Here is a 4,685-nt window from a genome sequence, read left to right as displayed (position 1 = left end):
TACGAAAAAAAGAAAGAATGTATGTAATACTGGTGATGGTGTCTCCCCATTCTTTCACAAAAAAAACAGTAAGGCTTAGATCAAATAGGAAATAGAGGTATCTGATAGATAGTTATCTATCTTGATGGTATATTTTGATGTCTTTTGCTTATGAAAAAGGGTAACAAACAATAGGTCTTAGTACTCCTACATGTTCCATTGGGATAGGAGTATTCCTTTGTTATTTCATTTTCCGAGAAAAGGTGTGTGTATTGTATTTATGCTTAATGCTTCCCGATTCTACCAGAAATCTTATAATCTTGTTACGAGTAGATTCATTGGATTGGTTCATCAATAGCCTTAAGTTAAGTCAGAATTCCATTTTGACTCTGCGCCATTGATTCCACTATGATTATTGATCAATAATGGAATAATTCCTTCATAGAGATAGGAGACATAATTTATATGGATATAGTAAGTCTCGCTTGGGCTGCTTTAATGGTAGTCTTTACATTTTCCCTCTCACTCGTAGTATGGGGAAGGAGTGGACTCTAGGGGTACTACTAATCGAGTAATCGATTGAGTAATTGAATTCTATCAATTGTTTAATTGATCGTTTTGCAAAGCTTTAAAAAAAGAATGTCTCTGTTTCAAAATTATACTGAAATACAGTAATGAATAAGAAAATACAATAATGAATAATAACCATTCGATCAAAGAATGAATGATTACTATAGTTGTATTTCGAAACCTAAATCTACGCATGATAGGAAATTTTTTCCAACCGAATTCTTCCTAAATATTCTATTTTGATAAACCAGCTCTTACCAGAATTATGGATATTACAAAAAGAAAAAATCTGAAATTGGTTTTTTCTTTTTTTCTTTATTTGTTTCCCTCTTTCTTTACTTTTACTGTTCTAAGAGAAGAGAAAGCCGTTCCGCTATTCTAATTATATTAGATTACGACAATACATACTTTCTATTGGAAATGACTAGTTGTTGTCCAAAGAGGTTCTACACATAATAAGATTAGATCTTTCTTCCGTTGAGCGATCCACATATCGCGCATTTCACCTTTTTTTTAGACTCCTAGAGATTTTTTTATGCTTTTTTTGACTCATCTCATGTCATGTTTAAGCATAAAAAATTGGGAAGGTCTACTCTATTAATCTACTTCTTTTTCAAATCTGAAGAAGTTATCATGGAATAGAACTCCGCAGATCATCTGTTAATAGATCAAGCAATGACTTCTTGAGATGGGAAATCTAAAAAAAGAAAAAGATTCTTTTCTTTGGTTTCGTTTTCTTTTATCTTTTTTTTTATTTAATTTATAGTAGAATATGCCCATACTCTTTTTGTCTTGCTCCATTGATTCCTTTGATAGATCTCGGGACCTATACCTATATATATATAAATTCTAAGAAAGCCAGGAATTAGAAGAGTTGGTCTTCAATTATTTTGAATTGATCGAAATCCACACAAGTAAATGTAGCCAAAAAAATAATAGAATTGGACTGTTATTTTGATGTACTATTTAGATATACATCTAATCTATGTACATACATATTGTATATTGACCTAGATATAGGCTTTCTCTATATAAAAGCCTATATCTGTATACAGTACAACTTTCTATGAAAATCATTAATAGGATAATAAATACTATACCATACTATCTCGGCTCAGATACTACTATCTCAGATACTTATTATCTCAGATACTTATGATTCCAGACAGATCATTTCATTTAAGACTTGGAGTTTGAATCCGTTTCTTTCATTTATTCAATCATTGATAAGAACTAATAAATCAAGTTTCAGTCAAATTAATCATTTTGACTGACTGTTTTTACGTAGATGATAAGTAAAAAGGCAGTAGGAACTAGAATGAACAGTGCAGTAGCAATAAATGCGAGAATATTTACTTCCATAATCTCATTGTTTTTTTACTTCGCAATAACTCGGGATCTAATCCCATAGAGATGAGAAATTTGATTCCTGTAAATTCAATGGGATGAATTGCATCCTGATGATACTGAATCGGATCAATATTATGAATAACAATATCTGATCTATCAAATCGATTCATCGTCGAGAATTGAATAGTATAACATAGGAAGATCCTTTATCCATACTAAATCTGAAATGGGATTCCTGATCCAATAAAGAATCCCATTGAATTTTCATCCTTTTCCACTTTTTCTTTTCTATAAATAACCCTACCGTCTTCCTTATATACTCCTCCTTCGTTATACTTATACATACAATTATGTACATACAATTATGAGGTATTATATGACTGGTATTCTATGAATCACACACAGATCCAAAGAGTAGAAGTGAGATGGAAAAAGGACGGGTTAAGTATAAAAGATCTAATATAATTCCAACAAATTTAATAAAAAGGAACGTTGCTTGGTCTTTTCTTTTATTTGATTAGTATCTCTTTCTTCGATTGGGACTGGAAGGCATACATCAAAAATTCAGTGTGCAATTTAAATGAGAATGAGATAGATTGTTTCCAATTAGTCATTGAGGATACACAAACAAAGTCGAAGCTAAAAAGGGTTGTCGTTTAACCTGACAAGTACTCTGTCGAGGTAATTATGTTAAGTTCATTATGTATTGTACAATAAACGAATACAATTTGCGTATGTACTCTCGGTAAAAATAGGAGCACTCTATTCTATTTCATTTATCAAGAAAATCGAAAAAGAAAGTCAGACGAGTATCTCTTAAAATACTAAATATAGGAATACCACCGATTGTACGAATCTATATATGTTATGTCTCTCCCTTATCACTCGGCACTAGTGGAAGAAATGGAAATTCCTGTATTTGTCTGATGATAAATGCGAAATGAAAAACAAAAGAAATAAGGATCTCCACTGGGGATTAGATCTTGCCCCCTGTCTCCTTTTTCACGGAAAATAGATAAATTCATTTCTCCATTCATCGGTCGGATCCTAGTTCGGGACTGACGGGGCTCGAACCCGCAGCTTCCGCCTTGACAGGGCGGTGCTCTGACCAATTGAACTACAATCCCAGCGAGGTGTATGGTATACATATTCTTAATGGTTTCAGAAAAACATTTTCTTCGTCGCGTTGTAACAGAGACACGAATGATATACTAACTGATATCATATACACATAGAACACATAGATATGGACTATAGTGAAAGTGACACGGATTACTAGTAACCTGTGTTTATTTTATTTTATTGCCAAAAATAGATAATCAACCTTTCATTGAGAAAAAACGATTTTTCCTTTCATAATCTTTGCTTTGATTAAGTATTATGAATCTAGATCGTTAGAAAGAAAAGATCAGAACGAATGAGAAAAACATGGATAGAGAAACAAAAATGGACTCTTTCTCTTTTACGGATCAGGTATTTTTGTTTCTGGGGGACAAATTGGTTATATCATTGGTTATATCATATTCATGGAGCGGCGAATTTTTGGGCCGAGCTGGATTTGAACCAGCGTAGACATATCGCCAACGAATTTACAGTCCGTCCCCATTAACCGCTCGGGCATCGACCCAGGAAGAATTCCTTCTAGGCTTATTGATAATCCATGATCAACTTCCTTTCGTAGTACCCCCAGGGGAAGTCGAATCCCCGCTGCCTCCTTGAAAGAGAGATGTCCTGAACCACTAGACGATAGGGGCATATCCGCCCAACTGTCATCATACTATGATGATAGTATGAGTAGTTTTTTGGAATTGTCAATATAATCTAATGATATGACTAGATCTGAACACTCTTTTCTACTTTTATGTTATGATTCCATAGAATTTTGTTTTGGATTTGATGGTTCATGAATGAACCATCCCATACTATTTTATATAGCGAAAGGAGGTACAGGACTCCGTCAGTTCAGGCAGTGATTGGTCCGACAGAACAGAAAAGGGGGTAGAACCCCACTTAATTTCTTTTCTTCAATTTTAACTCATTAATTTTAACTTAACTCATTGCTTCGTTCATTGTTCAGATAAAATATGCCTATCACTATCTCACATTAAGTCAGAAAATTAAAAAACGATAGAAATTTTCCTTTTTTCTTTTTTATTTTTTTATAAGAATTCGGTTCAGGGTACGAATACCCTCATCACATGATTCAAGAAAATCTATCGAATCTATGTCGATGTCAGATTGGTACATGTATCAATCAAGTGAATCTTGTTTTGATGAGTCAGTAAAGGTAAACAAGCGGGGTCGGTCTTGAAACAATTCACTGCATTATTTTTATCAAAAAAAAAAATAAAAAATTTGCCCACTTTTTACTTTTGGGGGGTAAATCAAATTGATTGCTCCTAAATGAACTATGTATATATTATGTGCATATATGTATATATCATGTACATATATTATGCAGTAGACTCATAATGGAAAAAGGCTATAATTCATGAATCGAATAAAACAAGCCCTTTTAACTCAGTGGTAGAGTAACGCCATGGTAAGGCGTAAGTCATCGGTTCAAATCCGATAAGGGGCTTTTTCCACTAAACTAAAGTTTGAGTCTTTGTTTTTCGGTGGAGAATAGAGATTTCTTTTTATTTCTAAAAAGAAAAGGGTAACCACCATTATAATGACTTCTGATTATTACGAGTTATAGTTAAAAAGTGAAACATTATTCATTATTATTAGTATAAATAATAATGAATAATTGTAGTTATTAGAACTAGTCTACTCTGTACTGA

General features: G+C 32.9%; 1 protein-coding gene and 2 non-coding genes across 3 annotated transcripts in view; 1 reads left to right on the top strand and 2 right to left on the bottom strand.

Moving 5' to 3' along the window:
- Positions 1-1,281: 1,281 nt before the first annotated feature.
- LOC135664582 (photosystem I P700 chlorophyll a apoprotein A2) overlaps positions 1,282-4,685 on the bottom strand; it is a 10,861-nt gene continuing 7,457 nt past the window's right edge. Inside the window, exon 1 of the mRNA XM_065177014.1 lies at positions 1,282-4,685. This exon is cut by the window's right edge and continues 7,457 nt beyond it. The gene's annotated coding sequence lies outside the window, so the exon portion shown is untranslated.
- TRNAD-GUC (transfer RNA aspartic acid (anticodon GUC)) lies at positions 2,953-3,026 on the bottom strand. The gene has a single exon. It is a non-coding gene; the product is annotated as a tRNA-Asp (tRNA).
- On the top strand, positions 4,409-4,480 carry TRNAT-GGU (transfer RNA threonine (anticodon GGU)). Its single transcript has one exon. It is a non-coding gene; the product is annotated as a tRNA-Thr (tRNA).

Source organism: Musa acuminata, unplaced genomic scaffold, assembly GCF_036884655.1.
Source record: "Musa acuminata AAA Group cultivar baxijiao unplaced genomic scaffold, Cavendish_Baxijiao_AAA HiC_scaffold_855, whole genome shotgun sequence".
Taxonomy (NCBI): domain Eukaryota; kingdom Viridiplantae; phylum Streptophyta; class Magnoliopsida; order Zingiberales; family Musaceae; genus Musa; species Musa acuminata.
Note: the sequence above shows the minus strand (reverse complement) of the source record. Positions and strands in the feature narration are given on the sequence as shown.